Source organism: Dermacentor andersoni, chromosome 2 (genome assembly GCF_023375885.2).
Source record: "Dermacentor andersoni chromosome 2, qqDerAnde1_hic_scaffold, whole genome shotgun sequence".
Taxonomy (NCBI): domain Eukaryota; kingdom Metazoa; phylum Arthropoda; class Arachnida; order Ixodida; family Ixodidae; genus Dermacentor; species Dermacentor andersoni.
Genome location: NC_092815.1, coordinates 93,430,988 through 93,455,414, shown reverse-complemented (window position 1 = coordinate 93,455,414; position 24,427 = coordinate 93,430,988). Strand labels below are relative to the sequence as shown.

General features: G+C 44.8%; 1 protein-coding gene across 2 annotated transcripts in view; it reads left to right on the top strand.

Annotated features, from left to right (window-relative positions):
- Window positions 1-9,778: 9,778 nt before the first annotated feature.
- LOC126541638 (oxytocin receptor-like) overlaps window positions 9,779-24,427 on the top strand; it is an 89,296-nt gene continuing 74,647 nt past the window's right edge. The window contains exon 1 of one of the 2 annotated variants that reach the window (XM_055076795.2): window positions 9,779-11,015. The gene's annotated coding sequence lies outside the window, so the exon portion shown is untranslated. The remainder of the gene's footprint in view (window positions 11,016-24,427) is intronic. The other variant, XM_050188492.3, reaches the window with a different exon arrangement.

Genomic DNA, 24,427 nt, shown 5'->3' with positions numbered 1-24,427 from the left:
TTGCTGATGTCGGCGCACGCTTTTCCCACTTCTGCATGTGTTCCTTCTATGTCCCTCCTCTCCTCGCCTTGGCTTGCACTAGTTCCCTCTACCATTCCGGATCGAGGTCGCAACGAACGCCGGCGATGGTTGTGTACAATTTAGTTCAATTCAATTCAGTTCAATTTTATCGCCTTGATAGGCGGAGACAAGACAAATATTTAGAGGACACTTGAGCTTCACCTTTAAGGGTGGCACGCGATAGCGTTCAAAGACCCCTGACTGCTTCTCACGCCTCCCGGTTACTGCAGCGTATGTAACCGTAATTTTTACTGGAAAACGTTGGCATTAAACGATATATGCACGAAGGCGAGCTTTAGAAACGTGGCCTCTTGCGTGCGCCGCGATGAACGGATGAATGGATGGATGCTATGAGCGTCTCCTTTGGAACGGGGTGGTGGGTTGCGCCACCAAGCTTTTGCTATTATACTGCCTAATGCCCTACCTAAGTTAAACAATAAAACAGAGAAATGAAAAAAAAAAAACAGAGATATGCGGCGGAGGCGCGCGCCATCTGGAGATGTTTCAAGGAACCGGGCGCGCTGCTTTAAGGCCTTTGAGATTTGCGCGCGCAAATCTGGGAGACCACGGCTGCTCTATGAATGGTAGAAACGCTGGAAAAAGGGTTTGTGTTTTTTTTAGTCTTCGCGTAACAGAATTATGTTTTTTCGTATATTCAAATTGCAGTCCGACGCTATCTTGACTGTAGGTTGTATGTAAGTCGTACATTACCATTTTTCCACGTATCTTACCTTGAGAAATGCAATTAGTTCCGTAACTTCCTTGTGCCACATGGAGGGCTTGCGTGCTGGCGTATGCTTGGTTCAAAATTCTTTTTGCCGAAACGACGTCCAACGCTGGACGCCGACGCCGAATTTTCTGCTACTCGGGGACCTTAACGCTATCGCGTTAAAAGCTGTTAACATAGCTTGACAGTGGTCCTGACCGAAATGACAATGCACCGGGACTAGCATCATTTGACGCTCAACGACGTACTCTACGAGCTAAACTCAACCTGTGAGATAATAGAGTGTGCCCAAAGGAAAGCATCCTGGGACCATGGCCTATGCTTTCTTGCACGCGAAAGGCCACAAAAGCTGTTCTGCTCTTCTTGAAGGCTACCGGAATGCACAAGCGCGTGTAACACTGTACATTCCACTGCGACGGACTCTGCAAATGACTGACTCTTTATTATTTGTCTTCTCTCTCGCTTTTATCTATCCTTCCCCTTTCCCCTTCCCCATGTTTAGGGCAGTAACCTCCCTACCTTTCCCTTTTTGTTTCTCTCGCGCTCATCGGGAGCAGAAAAAGAGTGATTACATACAGTGCATATAATACTTACAATAGAAGTGGTTACGAATACGTAGACGCATTTTAAAAATGTGCACATATTGCAAAACAAATTTTTTATTGAATACAAGCAGTTGCTCATTATTAAGTGCGATATATCTACAATAAAATAAAAAGTGGCGCGAGTAACAGCTAACTAGCTATATACCGGAAAACTTCCGCTGGCAGCGCATTTTCTAGGATGGCAAATAATCTCAAACTTGTCTTCATTCAACTTATTTAGCAAGGACGGTAAAGTGTAACGTCTGGAATGCTTATCGTAATTGGTTCCTGGTGTCGGAACAGCAAATTTTAAAGCGAAGCTTTCTTTGCCTCTTCTAGAGACTTGCCGGGCTCTGCTGTGGTTTTGCTAGCGCGCGTCGCTGGCTTTATTGCAACACCAGCGGATGTCGCTCGCCTCCGGGCATCCCGGCGGTTTCGCGGTGATGTTTGTGGTGGACGGATGTGTTTTTCCGGGGCCCCGCCGTGGCGACGAAAACATAATTTTCTTGTGCATGCTTTGAGCTTGCTTCTGTTTTTGATTTCCAGATTTTTTTAGCCTTTCAATAGTAATTGGCTAGTTTTCATTGCATTTCTTTATTTCTTACGTGTGCGCGGGTGTGTTTCGTTTATATTTGGTTTTGCAGGATAGTCAGAGAGTCCTTTCGCGCCACGTGTTTCAACACGTGCATCCGTGTGGGATGTTGAGTCTTTATAGCCTTTAAATAGTAGTTTGGAAGTGGCAAGACTATTAGCTATTAGTGGTTTTAGTGTGTGTGCATTGGTATCGGGAATAGTGCTTTTGTAGGACAGTGAGAGCGTGGCTGCGTGTTTGAATATGTGCGAACACGTGTCATAGCTCAAGTCTGTGCGGTATTTATTTCTTATAAAACATTAGTGATAGTTACTTTGCGGCATTTTAAGGATTTAGATTCTGTGCGTAGCGGCCTTTGCTAAAAGGCACGTGCTCGGAAAGCTTCGGTGTTTTCATTAGAAAAAGCTAAGTGCAACACATGGCAAGAAAGATGGTAAAGTGTGCAGTGTGCAGGGGTCACTCAAGGTAGACGAGGGGAAGGATGAGAATGCAGAGGAAATCGAGTCAATCGGTGGACACTGTGGTGTCGATGATAGACTAAAAAATGGTGGATTTCCAGGATGAGCTCGTGAAACAGGTAGAAGAGCTCAAAAATGAGCTAAATATGGAGCGTACTGCACGCAAGGCGGTGGAAAAAAGACTTCAATCAGCTGAGGAAAAGCTGAACAGGGCCGCCATCAAGAACGAGCATGGTCGTGACAATGGAACACAGCCTTCCGACGTGACAGCACAGGGTGTGTCAACAAAGCACGCAGAATGCGTGCAACTTGGAGAGGGGTTAGCTGGAAAGAGCTGCATCTACCTTGATGTGGTCACGAAGGAAAAGCAGAAATGCAGGCGTCAATGCCCCTTGTCAAGTTCGAATCATGCGGAAAAGGATGACAAGGTAAGCACGCAGAGGCCTCGGCAGTAGGCGAGAGTGAAAAGGTGATTATCGCCGGCGACTCAAACCTGGCTAGGTGCACAGAGGCAATTGTCTAGAGGGTGAAAGGCGACATAAGAGTGGCGGTAGGGACATTTCCAGGGCGGCCATTGGGTGCTGTCATGCAGCGAGCAAAAGCAAAGCTTACGGAAAATACCCAGGGATGTAACCTTGTCGTAGTCGCAGGAAGGTTAAATGATGTGCTAAACAGAAAAGGGGCAGGACTAGCCCAGCGCTTGGCTAATGGGGCCGACAACTTGTGCGAGCTGTCCCCTCAGGTGCAGATCGTGGTGTGCACTGTGCCGGAGGTGCTTGTACATGACAATAACGTACCAAGCGCAGTTGTGGCTGCTAAACAGGCTACATGGACAATGCCGTTTGACAAATGCCGAGTCGAATAGCGCACTATCAGCTGAAACGCACGGCATGACTGATGACGTGCGTACTTCCCGTTGTTCGGCAACGTCTTTCGCTTTCGAAAGTTATCTTTGTCACTGGAAACAGCGCAGAGCTTGCCCGTTAAATCTGAGTCACCTTAGACCACACGAAACACGCCGCAGTTCACCACCCGAGTTCCACACGGGTCATTCACCACATCATACACCACACGAAGTCAGGAGTGTCATTTTACATCGTTGCAGCGCCACACAGAACTGAAAATTTATTTGCTTCGACAGAGTTTTTCAGCTGGGCTCGTTCACTGGCCAATTATGAACTCGATAGACTCGCTAGGCCTATGCGTAACGTAAACTACATCGGCATTAGGCGAGTGCTGAATATCCAGGCTGTGGAGTTCTGAAGCGTGTTTCTGTTCGTTTCGAGCACGACAAAACACACATACACCAAGCACAGACGTAGCGGCAATCGTGATTCGGTTGGCTGTTTTAGCAGACGATTGCACTGAGACCGGCGGAACCCAGTGGGCAGGTTTGATTTGTCGGTGTCGTTCGATGTCTGTTCGGATCGACGTCGCACTGCCACATCCCACGGTCGTCGGTCGTGTCGTTGTCGGCCTACTATCACAACACTGTCTTTTAGGAACACTGTCACGCGCGTCACGCGTCCAAAGAACTTGGACGATCGTTGGTGTCGGCCTCTTCGCACTGGCGACCATCATAGGCATTGCAGCCAGAGGCCTCGCAGCCGCCGATTGGTTGACGCCGGCGACGCTTCACAGTCTCTGAATGGTGCAGGCCGGCGAAGCGTCGCCACGCGTCGGCGAACTTCTAGCATCGGCAGTCGAGAAAATATCTGCGTATCGGCGCGCTTCGCCCTGTTCCCGACCGACGCTTTTGACGCATTGGCGCGTGTCGACGCGTGCCAATGGTTGGGCCTTTATGGCTCTTAATCGTGAAAAAAATTGTCAATGCCTGCAGTAGAGCGTTTTTAGCGCTACGTGCTAAATCTGGCAAACTGAACGCCTTTGAATGATCGTGTGCTACTTTCTTCCACTTTCTATTCCCCCTTTCCCTTACCACCAGTTTAGGGAGTATACAACCAGGCGCTTGTCTGTTTGACCTCCATGCCTTTCCTCTCCTTCCTCTCTCTCTCTCTTTGACGTTGGAACTCTTAACTGACACCCTCAGAAAGTGTTTTTCAACAGCTTCTGAAGCCTAACGAAGAAAAGCTTAATTCGGCAGGGTTACAAAAACATCTTCCCCATCCGCCTGTAGTACGCGTAGATTGTTCTTAAAAACTTGGCAGGGATCTTGAACTACTTGCAGGCCTAGACCGGCCATTCTCCCGAAGAACGTCAACGCATTCTGAGTTGCCTCTGTATTGTTCATTTTCCGGGGCACGTAAGGACACAGTCCTTGTGAGGGCTACCTTTCCGGCGCCGCGTAGGGCGAGGCTCCACGCTGAACCTGGGCCCAAGGGGTAACGTGCGTTGGAACCGCTCGGGAGTAGGCGTGTCTCCTAGGTTGACGAAGACTCCCGCTGGGGCAGAACGTGTGCTCTTTCTCGGCAGCTGCAGACGTACGGAATTCCACAGAGCTGTCGTCACCAATTCAGACTGGTGGCAGTACTTAGCAAAAGGTCCTGGCGGCTTACCTACAGAAATCCTTTTCCAGCCTGATAACTGTAGACCATTACTACTAGTGCAAATCGCAAGGGGCTGTGATTTATCTAAAGACCCATAATTCGGTAGGAAGCCCGATATTCAGTGTAAACATGGTTGACCTTTACTACATCATTCCTCAGAATATTTTTTTATAGTATGTTAAAGACTGCATCACTAAGGATAAGTAAGAGGATGTATTTATTAACGAATGTGGTATTACTGTGAGTAGTTTCATCGAACTTTTGCATTTCTATCTGAATTCTAGCTCTTTGCCGTGGGACGGGTTAGTCTACAAACAGCGAACCGGGTTATGCATAGGCCCAAGTGTAGCGCCAGTCCCGATTTCAAATTTTCTGGCAAAAATTGACATTATTCTTAAACAAAAGGTAGAAGGCCTCGTAAACGTCGCCTTTATATATGTAGATGACTATCTTATTTTCCTGCAGCCTTCCTCATCGAGTAGTAGAAGCGCCTTCACCGAAGATATATAACGTATCTTTAAAGCAAACGGCAGGAGGTTGGATTTTGCGTGCGAGGTTCCCCAAGATAACTCGTTGCGCTTTTTCGATATTATTATTAGCCAACTGCGAGATCATCTTTGCTGGGGATACCAACCGTGATGCGTCAAGCCTGTTTTTAATTTCGCCTCTAGTCACCCCAAACTAGAATATAAGAGAACGATTGCTTCGTCCGCCATTAGCGCAGCGTCACACATAGTTAGATTTCTTTCAGCGCGATTCCCGAGATTTGTCATTTCATCAGTTTGTGAAAAGTTGTTTAAAAGAGTAAAGAAGCGGGACCAGAAGATACCAAAAGAGCAAAATAAAGGAAACAATTGAACAGAAGTTATGTCATATTTGCATTACATCTCTCATGGGCTAAACAAGTTCGGGTCGCGATATGGTGTCGAGATAGTCCTATCAAGCCCGTGCAACATTGGACGTTTCTGCAGGATGACGGACGAACGCTTTAGCGGAACATCAAATAAAAACCGATGGACGGGTGCGGATAAATACGAAAATAAATTTATGGATTGCTGCGTTGGGGTTTTCTATCGAGTACCATTAACATGAGGCCGCAGTTCTATAGGGCGGACAGGGCGCTGTTTAAGCAAAAGGCCAGGGGAACACAGAAGTGACGTAACTAAAGATAGACAGGTGTTACAATCTTGCAGCAAAGAACGCGAAAGCGTGCTGAACATATGGTAATACACAAAGTGATACAATCGGGGTTAGACTTCTTTGTAAGACATATTCGTAATGCATTAAATTATACAATCTGGACTAGGCTTCTTGCAAGACATAACGAGCCGCAATGAAAAGTACACGTGAGGCAGCAAGGCGACCTCCTCACTAAGGCGCAGCGGCACGCGCTTCTTCCACAGTGGCGTACTTGCGCGGCTGTCCTCGGGAGCCGTAAAAGCGTGCACGCTTATCCACAGCTCGTCGCCGACAACCACCACCGCCGCCACCGCTGCGACTGTGACGTCAATGCGCAGAGCACGCGCGCGCCTGCTTTTCTGCGCAACAACACCTGGCGTGACAGGAATTGCTAAACTTAGAATTCGCCAGACACTTTTAGGACTGCTTACGTGTGGGAATGCGAAACCACTACAACGCTTGTAGACCTCAGAACGTCATCGACGCGCTCATTGTACACAGTCGTGACGTGGCGCCACCTCCTCCGCACCGTCACGTGCGCCGCCCAATGACGCACGCACAGGTCAGCGAGACGGCTGCGGCGTGACGTGTGCAATCAGGCGCGCATTATGCACACCTTTGTTAAGCCAGAACCGTGGAACAGCCGTGGCTTAATCATATGAGCGAAGGACATTTACGATCAAGGGGAATGTCAGCGGGATTCGTGTCAACTTTTGGATAGGCGTTTAATTTCTTTCAAATTTTGTTGTGATAGATGTTGCTTTGTGTGCAGTTTTCTTTGTTTGTACTACACGTTGACCATTGCTTGCTTATGAGCCTTGGTCCTCATATTATTGTAAATAGTTTTTGTACATACATCACTTCTTTCATTGTAATAAACACCACGTTAAAACAAAAGAGCAGCCGTGGCTTCAGGACTGCGTGTTCCTGGCTCGGGTTAGATCCCACCCACACCGAAAGGTACTAAATTTTCTTTTCAAACCACTAATTTACTTTGCTGACAGGAACTTCCCTGATAAATGTGACTTTAGTCCGACCATTTTTTTAGGTATTTTTACTACTTGTGACGGCGGTCATTTTTCGTCAATGCGCAGTTTCGCCGAACACACCGCTAATATAGACGCCTAAGGCTTTCGCCTTAAAATAACGTTTAACCTAGTGTTGCGCTGCGAAGGCTGCGACTGTCAGCCTAAGTTTTAAGAAGGACGTGTGTTTTATTGTCACCACGATAAAGGAACGCTGGAAATTTCAGAGGCATTTTATATGAAGAAATTTGGCGACAGGTGCGTCAGTCAACTATCAGTAGCAGTACACGATAAGGATTTCACGTTCTTGAACCTATGCCAACCCGAATATTGTCTGGTTTTTACTGCTAGTTTATTAAACTACCGATGTTACTTGTGTCTCTGACGCAGTGTTCGATAACCCATCACGTTGTACATATATGTGTGTGTTTTGTGATCAGTAAAGTCAGTTGATATTCAGCGCTCGTGTTTATCCCTTTCTCTTGCCATTCCTTCGTCCTTCTTTTTCTTTCTTTCCGCACATCAGTGCTTCGCGCTGCAGAAATTTACACCATGAACTTCAACAAACCCACCCACATGGCTATTCTTAATAAGCTTAGTTAGCAAAGAACTAAAGAAGACAAACGTGTCCTCTCTCTTTTTATGCGTTGCATATTGCAATCACTCAGTTCAGCCCTTGGGCGCGGCCGGGCAGCCACCATTGACCTTTAGCGCAACCACGTGACGTGACGTCACGACAGCCGGAGGAAAAGCTGGGCCCCAACTCGCGCGGTCGCGCGCGGCCGCAGCCACCACCTGACTCCCGCTCCTCCCGCTAGGGGCGCTGCGCCGGCGCGTGACGTCACGGCGGAAAAGCTGGGCCCCAACTCGCGCGTTCGCGCGCGGCCGCAGCCACCACCTGACTCCCGCTCCTCCCGCTAGGGGCGCTGCGCCGGCGCGTGACGTCACGGAGGAAAAGCTGGGCCCCAACTCGCGCGGTCGCGCGCGGCCGCAGCCACCACCTGACTCCCGCTCCTCCCGCTAGGGGCGCTGCGCCGGCGCGTAACGTCACGGCGGAAAAGCTGGGCCCCAACTCGCGCGGTCGCGCGCGGCCGCAGCCACCACCTGACTCCCGCTCCTCCCGCTAGGGGCGCTGCGCCGGCGCGTGACGTCACGGAGGAAAAGCTGGGCCCCAACTCGCGCGGTCGCGCGCGGCCGCAGCCACCACCTGACACCTGCTCCTCCCAACTCCCAAATATGCAACGCATTCTTGGCTTAACCAAGCTCAGCCTGGCCATTTTTTTAGCTTGTGGCATGAAACAGAAAGCGCGATTATTTATGATTAAACAAAGGATAATGTCTCGTGAAAAGTGCTATGCTTGTTTCATAAATCGTGCTGCATTTCGGTCACCTTTGCGCTCACGTATTAGTATAGCTCAGCTTGCTATTCGTTAAATCACATGCTGGATGCTCTGACACTGCACAAGCGTACAGTGGACGAACCACGCTCTATCGGGTGGGGAGCACCCTCCATTTCCGTAGCTAACAGAATGACCAGAATTAGCGGACTCGTTCTGGCACGTGAGTCTTCTTCCATTGCCTGTATTTTCTTTTGTTACTCTTCTTCTCATCGTATTTGCTTAATTCAGCTTCTACATGCACCTGGCTGAATCACTGGGGCAACAACTAGTGAAAAGATTTGTTGATGGCAGCTGCATTTCTAGTCCGCTGGCTGCTATATACCACGGCTTGAGGGCCGGTATAGCGTCCTGCAGTGAAAGTTTTCTCCTGAGTGCTACATTAGTACAAAAGCAGCCTCCATTACCGGAGAGTCTTCGTTGTAGACTAGAATTAGTAGGGTCTTGATGTGCCCTAGTAAAAGTCGTTGTCTCCGGAAGACGCAGGACTCTTCGACAATGGCAGTTGGAGGAGCTTCAGTGTTACTTTTGCCCAGTTTACTCACACAAACAATACTGCCGATGACTGCACTGAGTCGCATCGTCACACTGCATGTGACCAGTGGGGCGTGCGCAGCGTGGAACTTGCGGGCTACCGCTGTGGTTTTTAATACGACTGCGCGAGCTGCGAGTGTGCGCTGTAATGTCGCCGCTGTGGTCACGATTTGCATTGCCTGCAGTACCCCCCCGCCCCCCCCCCCCCCCGCCACCCACAGAAGCTTCTCTTCATACTTGGCCTTCTACACAACGATGCGAGAACTCACTCTGCATTGACTGTCTGCATGTCCCCAGGAAGTTGCTCTCTAAAACGTCCTAAACGCAGCATTTTGCTCTTGGTGCTGTTGAGCAGGGCACCAGAGAGGTCGGCCGTATTCTTAAAAAAATCTCGAGGACCAGCTTGAAAACTTGGCATGTTGGTCAGGATTTCCTTACTCACACTGACATTTTTCTATCAACTTGAAACTTCAGCCTCCAGCTCCATATGTCTCATCCTGCTAAACTAATGCTGTTCCTCACATTTCTGTATAATTTTCCAGAAAAATATACCCTTGAGCGAAATAACAGAGGGTTGAATAATCGCAGATCGTAAAATATTTCGTGTCTGACAAATACGTATTAGGCTTATTTTATTTATGTAAAGAACAACACGCTGCAATACACGATTTAATCTCGCACATCACCACACATTAAAGAATAATCTTTCGTGACAATAGTTACAGCGATCGGACGGGCACGTTTGGCTCATTCCATAGCTCATAAATGCTGTTCGCCGTAAAACAACCGCAAATATATTAACATGCGCGGGACTCAGACAAACATAGAAACATATTCAGTGGTTGGTAAAAAGCATTTAATAAGGACTTTTCTACGCAGGAACATTGAACGCACACATGTGTGTAATGGCCCGAAAGCAGCGCACTACTACGGTTCAAGAAAATTCCGGCAGCTAACTCCAACCGTTAGGATGCATATGTTCAGTAGTCTTCAAACAATTACGTTCTGGAATGCGAAGCGTATGCAAACGCAAATTACGTCGTACAAGTTGTCGTGAATGCGCTCGGGGTGGTGTCGTAATGGATCGGCCGATAGTAAACAGAAAGAAAACCTACAACGACATGTGTAAGCAACATCAAGCGATAATATACATCCACAAAGAGTGCAATTGCATGTAACCTATTAACAGCAATATAATATATTAGGCAAAATAAACGAAGCGACTTAACGTACATCGTAAGCGATGGAGAAATAGAGAAAAGAAATCTTGACAGACCGCATTATTAACATTGTACACAGCATAATACGAATAGTTTCAAGTACAATCACGCGCATTTAGTAACCGAACAAAAAAAAAAAAGAAAGAAACAGAAACAACTCGCAGTTGCGACACGAAGAGCCCAAAGGTATCGAATCAATAGCCTTGGCGTTGGAACAGCCACGCGGCGCCAAACATGCGAATTCGAAGGAAGAAGGAATCTAGGGAATTTGTGGAGGCAATGCCTGAAGGAGAGCACCGCGCTAGGGAAACTATGTGGGGAAGCCTAGGGAACGAAGTTAGAAGCTGCGGGAGAAACGGGGAAAATTTTCAGTGGGAGGGATGGATAGAGAGAGACGAGAGAGAGAGAGAGACAGAAAGAAGATGGGAGGAGGCAAGACGCGATGAATTGAGTTTTGCGTAGGGAGTGCGTTCTCAGTCGCAGTATTGGCGGCGAACTCAGCGTGTCGTCTGCTCGGCTGGGAAGTGCGAAGAGCGCGCCGTGCTAGGAAGTTCGTGCGCTGTGGAACCTTAAACGCCGGAAGGGAGAAGGGATACAACATTTATTCTTGTCTTTGCGGAAGTGTCGACACAAAGCGAATAGCAAATTTTTTCGCGTCCTGGACTTTGTGGTGGTGCAGCACAGCAAGTGGTATCACTAAATCTTCGGGCATATTCTCTGCGATAAAGGTAGGTGAGTACCGGTAACCCTCGCGGGGAAGTTTTCTTGCGCCTCAGAGTTTTCTTTAATATCAGCTGACGACTGATGCACTGTTGTGTTTTCTGAAGTTGCACTAAATCATTATGTCTGTTTATGATGGGGTTACAAGAGACGAAAAACAAAATGAAATGAGTATGCCAGTATATTAAACTTTTATAGAGTAGCTTATGTGACATTTACTATAAGCAGATAAATAGCCGCTGAGATGACACCCTCTGTAAGCGCTTAGAATAACGTTTGCCTGTCAATTGCTGAGCGACGGACTCCTTAAATGTTTGTTAAGCACCCAAGCATTTATTTGCTACAACTTCGCGGAATAGGAAACTAGATGCTCAAGGCTACCCTTGCGTCGGACAGTGCTTCACAGTTGCACCGTGAGTCTAATAACTTTGCAATGGTTCCATGCAACATTTCGAATAAAGAAAGATAGGGACGAAGGAGTAAAGGGAGCTTAACCAATGCCATACCTGGCAGGCTCGTACATCTTTCCTGCATGTCAAGCCCACGCTAAGGATAAGAGTGGTCCAGTTTATATTACAGAAGACGTATGCAGTGATCTCCAATTCGATGGAATTTTATTGACACGTGTCGAAAATAGATAGCCAAAGTAATATGCAAGAGGAGGTCCCAAAGAAGGAACGGTAGAGGTGACCTCCTACAAAGAATAATTATAAAGACATAATAACGTGAGCCTGACAAGGTATATAGAAAATACGATAGTAAACTAGAAATATATGTAAGAAAGCGACGAACCATGCGAGAAGAAAATATATTACAAAGTATTAAATTAAAAGAGGTGACTGGTACAAAATGTCTCTTTATATGCATAGTGAAAAAATCCATTGTCACGGAAATCACGAAATTATGCAAACAGCGGAAAGCCGGTATGTATAGAAACGGTTTAACATAAATAAAATGTGTGAGGTATGCGCCGTACACTTTATTTACCCGCCGTGGTAGCCTCCTGGCTATGGCGTTGCGCTGCTGAGCTCGAGGTCGTGGGTTCGACTCCTGGCCGCGGCGGCCTCATCTCGATGGCGGCGAAATGAAAGAACGCTCATGTGCCACTCAAGTCCTGGTTTTGGCGCGTAAAAGCCTAGAATGAAAGTTAGTCTACAGTTGGTTTTTTGTTATGTTAGTTGTTAATTCTGTAAAGATAATTGGTTATTAAAAACTGAAGGCGAGCTGGATTTATTTTAAACCGTCTAGTAGGGAGCTCAAGAGAGAAGTACCTCAAATGCAAGAAGTGAAAACGAATACAGCATTTGTTCTTGCCTTTGGGCAAGTTTCGATACGATGTAAATTCGACATTTATTCACGTCCTGTACTTCGCAGCAGTCCAGCACCGAGTCGTATAGCTAAAATTTCGGGAATATTTCCATACAATAAACGTAGATCAGTAGCTGTTGCCATAATTAGTGAGTGCTTTAGGCTAAAGACTGTCCTGAGCTCAAAAACAGGCATAGTTAGCATTAACCGCCCGGTATAGTTTAGTTATATCTACGTATGGGGGGGGGCGAAAGGGTGATGAACAAACGTGAAATACAATAAAGCAAGATTATAATATTAACAGCGAGATAAAGGTCGCACTCGATGATGAAGAAACACCATAAAAGAACGTGAAAAGCAGCTAGTGACATAAATAATACGGCTAGCCTGCTTCTGAAAGAATAAAAGAGCTGACAGGTGGATATTATCGGTACCACCCTATGGTCCTATGCATTAATTAATATGAGAAGTATTTAGGTATAAAAATAGCGCTAGCACGAATCGAAGCCTTCAACGTTGGCGCACTATATATATATATATATATATATATATATATATATATATATATATATATATATATATATATATATATATATATATATATATATATATATATATATATATATTGCACACACGACATGTTCACCGCTAAACTTTAAAGAAACTAGCCCGACCAAAACCAGGTACCGCACGCATCGGCAAGTATCCTTTTAATGGACTCTAGTACTGGTCTGTAAAATACGTGGCTGCCTTTATGCTAGCTCGCTGACGTTCCAGCGTTATAGTGTAGGCGCCTCTGTACCCGTATTCATGTGTTCAACTTCATCATTGTATGTCACTGCTCATCATCAACAGTTTGACCCTTGCGTATCGTTGAGTACCTAAGACTCTGGTACACAGAGCTCGTAATGGCCGGGTATTAGCCGGGGATTAGCCAGGTATCAGCCACTCGGCCATTACAGATTGCAGTTTGAACGAAGGCGAATTACGAAGACGCCCATGTGGCACGGTCGCGAATGTTGAAGATCCCCAGAAGGGCGAGAGTCTTCGCGGAACTGCTATGCGCGGCCCGAGGGACATCCTCCTCACCTTCCTCTGTCTCTCTGGCTGTATTCTTTCTGTAACAAGCACGTGATACCGAATTGTCAGTACGGATTTATAAAAAAAATCGACCAACAGAAGTAGCTCTTCTTGACCAGAAAGAATATATATTGCAGACCTTTGAAGAAAAACAATTTGTTCTAGGAATTTTTGTTGATTTTGCGCAAGCCTTTGACTACATAAATCATAACATTTTATTTGACAAATTAAGTCCATATGGCATTTGTGGGGTTTCCCCGATGCTACTCAATATTTATCTTCCCGAAACACGTTAGTTTGTGTCGAGTAATGAAGTAGTATTCGGTAGAAAACAAGTAATATCAGGAATACGACAGGGTAATATTCTCGGGCCTTTGATCTCTAATTTATACATAAATGACATAGTCCATATATCTTCAGAAGGTATACTTATAATTTATGCTGACGACACCACAATATTTGTTTCGTCTTCATCAGATGCCGGTCTTTTTCATAACGGTTATGCCGTTTTAAACGAATTAAGCACGTGGACAGCTAATAACCAATTAAATATAAATAAGAAAAACACCGGCTGTCTTATTTTATTCTATAGGTAGGCAGGTTTCTGTAACAGGTAACCTAGTTTTTCGCTGCTCAGAGATAGAGCTAGTTAACTCCATTACGGTACTTGGTGTGGATTTTTCAGAATCGCTGCATTGGACCGACATTACAAAAAAGTTAGGTGCGATAACGGAAATTCTGAACCGAAATCGCTACTTAATTCCGAAGCCAATAACATTGTTGGTCTATAATGCCCTCTTCGCTTCGTATCTAAACTACTGTCCTTTGGTCTAGGGGACTATTATACAGTCGAACTTCTGGCGGCTATTAGTAATGAAAAAAGAGAGTTTTGAGAATAATTGGGAATATGCCAATTTGGCATTCTACTGCGTAACTCCTTAAAAAATTAAGAATACTTAGAGCACGAGACAGATATGAGTATAAATTGTTGCGTGAGTACCACCTAAATTATGACTGTCGTAATTCTTTCTTCATGGGGTTAGTAAATCTCCATGCGAAGGGAGTATCATAACAGAAGAACAACAGAAATATGAATATGGTGGGCAAATGCTTCACGTCAAACTTCCACGTTTACTAAATGACTATAACAAAAAACAAATCAATATTCGCGAAGTAAAATTATCTTACTAGTACGCGCTCTTTCTAGCCTAACATTGACCTCTAGAGCGGTCTTTGATTTGCATTTAATTATATTGTTTACTGCCAGTATTACTACGCGTACGTTGTTACGAAATATGCGGGCGCTCGATGCTGATGTGCAGTGGCGCATGCTAACGCATGACGCGCGGTGAAGGGCAGTAACTGGTGATTTACTTAATTTTTAAGGTTTTGTCAATATGTATGACAATCTTCTGTTTAATATGATAGTTCTGTAGAAGTGCACGACAGTGTAAACAAAATGCGTGTGCCTCTGCTGCTGCCGTATGGGGGCTAAGGACTCCCTGAAGCCGTCCTTTTAGAATGGCTTTTCCCTTCGCTTCCCATCACATGTATATGTGTATATAAATATATATATAAATAAATAAGTCAATCAATCAATCAATCAATCAATCAAATATTTCCTCGGTATTTGCCTAGCCTCTTATTTTGGGATGTATGAACGTTCTTGCAATCACTTGCAGAATGCTTTTCTTCGATGCTTTGCAATTACAGGATGGAAAATAAACGAAACAACAAATGCAGACAAACACAAAGTACCCCTCAATCACGATCAGCATAGAATTGTTCATTACGTCCCTAAAGGTCTTAAATCACCGAAATAATTTAACCAAGTCTACATTTTCGAAGAGTTTTACACTCATCAGTGGCGTTAATAAAGTCGTGGCAGCGAGAGCTGAAAAAAAGGGGAAGAAAAGTAACCGTTATATGAGCTCTGGCAGTGTGATTGAAGTTAAAATAGCGGCGATGGCTATTACCCGTAGTCTACGTATTGTGTCGCAGCAGTTATCACGACGTTTATTCCGCGTCAAAGATTGGGCGAACCGACCACGCCCACAGCACGGAGCACACTCGAGAGCAAGCCCCACAAGCGATGATGAAGAAGAACCCCATATGAACCCCACATGATGATGATCATGTACAGATGACAAAGAATAGCTTATAAATTCCCACACTAATGTCCCCTCGCGCGGGAGCGGCCATCCTGGCCGCAATTCAAAGGGGTGGTGAACGTCTCGTGAAAGGCTTCATACGGGAAACGTGGACAATCTCAGCGGCGCGGCAGCGGCGGTCATTTGGAACAATAATTGGTGCCACGCGATAGTTAACCGGAGAGGTCTGCTCCAAGACTTTGTAGGGGCCAATGAACCGAAGCTTAAACTTGTCACACAAGCCAGGAGTATGAACTGGTGTCCGGAGTAGCACTTCCTCGCCAGGGCGGAAGCACACGACGCGATGAGAGGCGTAGTAATGCTGCTTGCGGTCCTGTTGCCGTGCTCCGGTGTTGATGCGGGCGAGCTGGCGACAACGCAGAATGTGTATTTGTTACGGCCTACACTTCTTCTGTTGGCTATTCTTAGCATGTTTTACCCCTCTTACCAGCTTAATTACTTTTGAAGAAAGAAAAAAAGCATAAATTGTGATAAAACGTGACTAATGTTGACCATGATGGTAAGGTAAAAAATATTAAACAATTGACATTTTTGCGTACACAGGGTATCCTTGTTCACAATAAGGGGTAAAAATAATTAGTGCGAAGTTACATGGAGCTGAACAAAACGTTTTTCCCCATCGCCTCTATTTGTACGCTAGGTCTTGCTACTACTGCTACTACTATTACTTCTTTACTTCTACTACTACTACTACTACTACTACTACTACTACTACTACTACTACTACTACAACTACTACTTCTACTACTACCATCGATAGAAAAAGAAAATATGCTATCATTTCCCTCAGAAAATTTAGCGCACTGTTGACATAATCCCTGAATCTGGAACGTGAAAGGTGTTTGTCGACTTCGACAAGAAGTTTCGACACACCAGTTGCTCTATTCGGATCAACATGAAAGGCAAGAATGCTCCTAATGGGCAACCGCTCTTGTGTAATACTTATTGCATTTGAAGGGGAAAAAATGTTCTGTGAACTTGTGGATTAAGCTTGTTACTTCGCAACAAAAATTATCAAGAGCAAAAAAAAGAGAAAGAAGAAAAAAAGAAATGCATATCCAACGCACTGCGGGAACCAATATTATGCAAACCATTTTCCAGGTAGCTGGCTCTATGGCTTCGTTTGGGGTTGAGTAAGCCATTACCGGGTGACGCAACGTGCCCGTGTAAGGCGAGCCATTGCCTGTGCGCGTAACGCGAATGACGAGATGACGGCACGACCGCGACAGCATGACGGCGGCAGCGATGAGAATCGCACGGCGCAGTACTATGTGCTCGCCTCGATACCACGGGGTTAAATGACACGCACGAGCTGCGTTCACTTATAAAAGCAAATTTTCGTAACGTGGTTTTCCCAGCAGCCAGCAGAGGATTTCACTTTTGCTCTTGAGAGGAAGCTCTAGCTTGGGAGTTCCTATCTAAATACATGTGAACGGATAAAGACAGTTTTTCGCTGCATTGTTTCGTTGCATTTAAGAGTAGCTTAAATTTGGTTACTCTTGCAAGTAGATCTTTCACTTAGGCCATTGGTTCTTGAGAAAAATAGAGTTATAGAATATTGCAACACGTCCAGAAACTCAACTATTAAGTTCACAACTCTGTAGCTCAGCAATGAAAAGAGGAAAATATTACGATTCCGTTAAACTGCAGTTAATAACTCGTCTAAAGCAAACAAAACTTATGCCCTATACACCGCTCTAAAGTATACCACTAACTAGTGAGTAGGACTTCTTTAAAACAATCGTTAAACACTTTAGCAATTTCATGTCAGCTGTAAATTTATATCAAGTGTGTTCGCTTGAGATGCGCTATCAAAAATTCATATTACCGAACTGTGATACGTTTTTTGTTGCAGATCTGCGGCCTGGTAAACGCCCTGCTTATATATATATATATATATATATATATATATATATATATATATATATATATATATATATATATATATATATATATATATATACACTTTCAGACTTACCAATTTTTGACAATTCTTGTGAAAAGTTTGCGGTCCTAAAGCTAAATTTTGCTTTCTATAGTTTGTGAAATTTATCTGTCTCTCTTAAATACAACAAATTCCACACAAATTGGTCTCACTTGAATAGCAATGAACAGAGCACAGAGGACGGGACAGTGAAATTCAGACACACACCAACTGTACGAGCGCTAACTTCCAACAAATCTTATTTTCAAATACATCACTTCTATACGCCCGAAGAAGGACCTGTCGCTTAGAACCTATCGTGAAAAATAAAATGTATTGGAAGTTAGCGCTCGTACTGTTCATGTGTGTCTGAATTTCACTGTCCCGTCCCCTGCACGCTGTTCATTGCTGTTCAAATCATGCACCAACAAGCCCAGAAAGCTACGCTGCTAAATTAGTCTAATCTAGTGGCTGCGTTATAAAAGTATTTCTGCATTTTACATTACTTTGAACAAGGAAATCGGAGTTGGTGCCGAGCTACAGCTTCCTCTTGAATCTTATAACTTCAATGGGTTTGGTTCAACCGAGTGCCCAGTGAGAGTATCGAAATGTATCTGAAGGCGACACGTACGAGTTAATTGCTTTCCTAGGTGACACGGGCCTGGACTCACGCCTGTGATACCAGTTGTGTAATGTGTCCTTCACCTCGTTCCTCCCATTATCATTCCCCATTGTAACCCTTTTTCTTCACCTCTTGCCCTTCCCTTACGTAGAGTAGCAGGCCAGATGCTCCATTATCCGGCCGACCTCTCTACATTTTCCAGTCATTAAAATACTTCATCTTAATTACTTTCCCTTGATGAATAAAGTAGATGTGTGAGCGAGTGTGGCGGGTCCTGTTTCACACATTGATGAATTCGATCATTCACGGTCGAAGGCATGCTTCATGCCATAGTGGTCAAACTCGTCAGTAGTCTAGAAAAATTAATCAAGTAAGTAAACAACAAGCAAACAAAAGCGAGACATTACACGACCGATGGAGGAACGTGCATCCTTAATCTCGGGTAAAATATGAAGTATACTGTTGCAATATGGAAAAGCTTGCGTTTTTGTGGGTGCCTTCTAAGCTTCCATAGGTAGGATGCTACGAAAGTACCTTATTCTCCTGCCTCCCCATAGCACAGGGTTTTCTTCGGGCGGTGGGCCTTGCCACTTGATTTGGGAGACCTCGTCCCTCTTCTCTTCTTTTATAGCCCGCTGCAGTGCTGTTGAGATGTCCTCACAGAGAGAGACTGTTAGGGTGTTGCACTTTTCTCTTCAACCTCCTTCCTTTAAAATTATTTATAGGATATTCAACCTCCTGTTGCGCAGGTTAATGAGTCTTGTTACACTCTAAAACATTTTCATTCATTCATTCATTCATTCATTCATTCATTCATTCATTCATTCATTCATTCATTCATTCATTCATTCATTCATTCTATTTCGATATTATTTCGGCACCTGGTTGTCATATTCATTACTCGCTGCCTCCATTGCTAAAGTCGACAGCGAGTTCCCGATATTCCTTATCAGCTCAACGTGTACTAAGAGGAAATACATCGTTTCAGGAGTGCCGAGAAGGGGAAGAAGAAAAATTGACTCCTGTCAAACTTCACTGTCACGGTCAGAACGAATGATGTGTCAACGAAGCAATGATGTCAACGCAGGAAGACCTAATTGATAACCCGCATCGGCAACGTGGGTTTTATTAGCATAACTTCAACAATTTTGGTATGGACTGTGCGAGGCAGCCAAATGTACGAGAAGTTTCTCTAAATTATTTATCACTCCTCCTGCGTGGCCGCGCAGACGTAATTAAGTTTATTCTCAATCGTGTCAACAAAGTCGCCCGACGTCTTTTCGTTCGGCCCGCCTTTAGAGGCATGGCCAAAGGACTCGCTGCACGCAAAGCTTCCATGCCATTGTTCTCAACTCTCGCATACATCCCGGTCCTCGTGCAACTCCGCAGCTGCTGTTGGCAGCTTCAGTCGAAGAAAGCACGCGCTATCGAGGCAGACGTGTTCTGTATTCGCATCCATAGAAGAGCGGGTATGACTGAATCGTTGGCACGGGGCCTCTGGCTCTGTTCGATACCGAATCACGTTGCTTCTTCTTTATTTTTTAGCGAAGAAGCCCCCTAGTCTACGTCACGCTTCATCCAACCCCCCGGGCCATTGAAGCGCGCGGACTTTTCAGGCTCGATATTGAAATTCGATTTGTGTCCCGCGTAAACGAGTAGGCTGTGGACTTGCGGACAGTTTTGGCGGGCCGAAGTGACTTGCCACGCGGCATTGTTTGCTACTTGTTCCACGCGCCTAAATTCATGAAGTTAGGCGTGAATATGTTTGGCGCGAACACGTCGATGGGCGCAGAGAAGAGCTGATTTGGGGCGTAAGGTGTTTCGACGGTGCAGAAAATGTTCGCACACGCACATATTCCGCAATCATCATCGCGTGGAAACTATATGCAGATGAGCTGGTGCTCGAAGAAGGCGCAAGTGGAATGCGTGCACGAGAGCGTACAAAGTTTCTGCATTTCGCGCTTTTGTATACAGCGTGTTCCAGGAAATGCGTGCGAAAGTCTTTAAAGCCAGGGAAGCTACGATACCAAGCGATTTTCTCGGGATTCACCGTACCACCGAGGAATGCTGTTTAGAATGGTTCGAAGTAGCAATTCGGCATGCAGTTATGCAGGCCATAACTTCTTAAACCAAGTGGCGGACGATTAAACCTAATACAAGACTTCAATGAAGCCGTCTCTGCGGAGATCTTAACTGTTTCTAGAAATGCAAAAAGTTGACGCTGCTAATCTTTTCACAATAATGAATTACGATCAATTTCCGCCAGGAAACTGAAGCTGAATCACCTGAAAGGCCAACTGCGGCGCCAACAGCGGACGAAAAATTCCCACAGCTGACATTTGAGGAAAAACGACACATATAAACGACACATATCATATAATTTATGCCGTTTAGTTTTATTTTTCATTGAATGCGTCCATCGTCCTGCTTTTGTGATGAAATTCAGCGCCTTGTCCGGGTATTGTAATATTTAGTATATCTTATTCTTTTTAGCGACAAAATATGTTTGTCATGTATATGCTTCTCATGTCATATGCTTCTCTCTCTCGCTCTCTCTCTCTCTCGCACACACACGAAAAGAAAGGCTATTTAAGACAGTAAATTTTGTGAATTGGGATTCGTAAAGGGTCATACAAAGTCATAGTACTCTGGCTTCATTACGCCTCTAAGGTATATGCTGAAGGAGATACTTTGCTACGAGTTAAGACACACACAAAAGGAATACACATAGACGACGCCCTGCGTTACCACTGTCGTATGCTGACGTCGTCACATATGGTTGGGAAAGTTGTCACCGTATTCCAAGGATTTCGCCCCCCTAAAAAGGCGTTGGAGTGAGGTTTCGAAGTAGCTGCGGTGCTCAACAGATGAGTTCTTCATCGGAGGCATGGCTGCAGTCTGCCGATACTTATTTTATCGTGCGGTCTAGTGACCCATATTTGCTTAACAGGATGATGAGCGCGGCAAAAGTTGGCGTCTAGAATTTTCATGGAATGTGAAACGTCACGGAACAGGCATAAGGCATACAAATCTTACGTTGTCGCGATAGTTTGTGCTAATGCAGTGACGTTTTCATTCAAAGCAGCGCTATTGTTACGGGGAAAATTTGGAAGTGTTAGATATGATACACGCTTTGATAGTTTTCTATGATTATTGTTAAATACTGCTACTGCTACTACTACTACTACTACTACTACTACTACTACTACTACTAATAATAATAATAATAATAATAATAATAATAATAATGGAAAAAAGATACAAGCTGGGAGTTCTCAGAATATCGTTGAAAACTGCCGCGCATGTGGGCTCATAATTTGCAAATTTTGTTTTTATTATGGGAGCGCTGGCGTTACAATGACATCTGAGTGTAATTCTCACAAAATTTCGCGCAGTTTCAAGCCTTATGTCTTTCATTTTTGAAAGACATAATGACATGAAATAAACGACTCAGATCTGCTGTCACTTGGCTTCTGGGATCGCAACGAGATCAGCGCAGACTAATGTTCCGCTGGAACTCGGGATTGCCGACAAGAAGTTGGCGGCTCTCCCGAATAATCCTGCGTCTATCCTTTCTTTTATTTCTCAAGCTGGGTTTTCCTAAACATATTTGCTTTCCTTCTGAATATTGCTGAAAAAGAACCACTCTTTGTTTTTACTTTTTGGTGCGCATCGTGCCCATAATTGCCTTGCCTCTCTGCTTGCCGCCTTGCAGACGTCTGCCAACTGGCACAGTCTCTGTCCTTGCGCTGCTTTCTGCGCACCGAGTTCACTTGCTCGACATAGGTGCGCCTTTCTTGCTTTGTTTCCTTTTGCCTTGCCCCAGTCACGCAACTTCAGCAGTGCCATCTGGATGGGCCGCAATCACATTCACCGGTAAGATAATGAAAGGCTGTTAACACATAAGAAAATAAAAGACCGCCCGACCGCCCGACCAACTGACCTACTTAGGCGAAGAAAAGGAAATACTTAGGCGTAAGGCTTAAGTACTTAGGCCAAAGTACTACTTAGGCATAAGGAAATACTTAGGCGAAGAATGACGTGTCAATGGAAAGATCAGGAATAACTTTGGCATACTGAGGTCCTTTACCAGCAAAAATTCGAAAACTACTCAGCACATCCAAATGGAATGCGAAGGGATTACCCCAGTGAGACCCATAGGTAACGCACACCTCACAGAAGCCTTTGGATTTAAAGTGGACGGAAGCATCAGCCGGTCTACAGTCGAGAGAGATAAGCAAGATACGTTTATGGTATTGGCGAAAAAACAAGATACGATACTGATACGACCGGATCCGTTACAGTAATAGGTAGCGGCACAAGGTACATAGAGAAGTTTTAAAGAAGAGAAAAGAGATTAAGGAGATGTATTCGAAAATACTAGAATGAAAAGCATATATAGCACACCTGATTAACTCAAGCAGGCCAGGGAACTATGTGACACCGCCCTGTTTGAAAGGGGATACCAATAAATCATCATTATCAGCAGCAGCATCATGATCACCCTTTGGGGCTTGTCTTGTTCCGAAAAAATAACTGTCACCTATCTTACGTGCATTTTTGTTATTGAACGCTGTGCTCTGTACTTTTTGATCCCGAGCGGCATGCGTGTATAAGAGTGAGATAGCGCGTTTTACAGGAATGTAATGAGTGCAGAGAATACACCCGATATGGATGGCGGTTACTATTGGGGTCAAGATAAGTACCAAAGGCGTGGATTTTTTTACAGAGCACGTCACGGCCAGACTTTTGTTTAATACGTGAAAAAGCACAAAATTATGAACTGTGAAACGCACCAAAAAACTAGGAGTGGTTAGTACGACAGGTCATTACCACTGTAAAAAAAAAAAAAAAAAAAAAAAAAAACTCGAAGCCTGACGTTTTTGGAACTTACAGACCCCTTGTTCAGGATCTGTAAAGATCACGAAACGGCTATCCTTGTGTTTTTTTTTTTACAACGGTCAGTGACCTTTCGAACTACAGATGTTTATTACCTGACCAGATAAAGTGTTCTGTCGAACTCTTTATTACAAGAACTACAAGTGTGCTGCAGAGATCATAGACCGGATCACAGCAAGAGTAAGGAGTCTTATTGTCGAAACGTTTGATTCTTTGGTTTTTTTTTCACATCACCTTATGTTACCATCCGTTGCTCATTCGACAATCTATTGTTTTCACAGAAGTCGAGGGTACTACAGTTGTCAACATTTCAATTTCATGAGATTAAATCACTCCCTCATCCAAGTAAGGGGGCAATACCATCTGACAGATCTACCGAGTATGGTGGCTGGTACTGTACCGCAATGCAGAACTCGTTGCATACAACACAGCGTCGGGAAAAAACCAGAAAAAGCACGGAGACTCAACTCCAGTTGACATCTACGTTGAGCGACGCATACTTAGTGCGATTGGATCATGAAAAATGTTAGCGTGCGTGGATTTCGAGGAATAAAATTTGTATTAAAGAGCATCATGCCATACGGCGAAATTATTTTGTTTGCAGTGAATTATAAACAGGCAGCATATTATATATACACTATTTGTTTAAATTTTCAGTGGTGTCCATAGTGCCGTGTTGCACTCGTGGCGTTTCTGATGCGTCGGTTTGTTCCAGTGTAACTGCGGATCGAGAGGCGCGAAGCGTCTCGACGCCCTGGATCGTGTGCTGGAGATATCGTGTTCGAAACTTCCCGTCGGACAATTTTATTGATGTTAAATTGCCGATAAAGCCGTACTTTCTTGAAAAATGCTGAGTTTTCAAAGTCACAAAGCAGGTTGAAGCCAAAAGAACAAAGTTTAAGCAAATCCTTGTACTAACCACCCACTCCATGATGGATGAGCTGCTCTGCTTGCAGCTACCGTAAACACTAACACCACAGTTCCCTCTAGTCATTATTGTATGAATCCCTACGCTTGTAGCTTTAAACTTGTGAACTACTACTTCGCTGCACCGTACCTAGCTGGCACCATCCCGGTAAACGGGTTCGATGTTAGAGGCCAGATGCGTGCAAAAAAGTGCCTGGAACTCGGCAAGAAAGCTTCGCTTGAGTCTTCGTTAAACGAGGGCTTCCAGCATGCTGGACACGCACTGTGTTTTCCTGTGAGCAATGCGTGCCATGCGGCTTGTATATGTATCGCGTGGCGGGTATTAAGAATTCCTAAAAGACAATCAAACATAAATTCTTTATTCTTTATTCATACATTTCCCCTCTTTGCCTGTAGGCGTTACAGCAGGGTGGTTACAAGCTTGAAAACAATACATCTTCATTCACAATACACACTTGCTCAGACGTCAGTAGATTCCACTGAGCAATAGTTT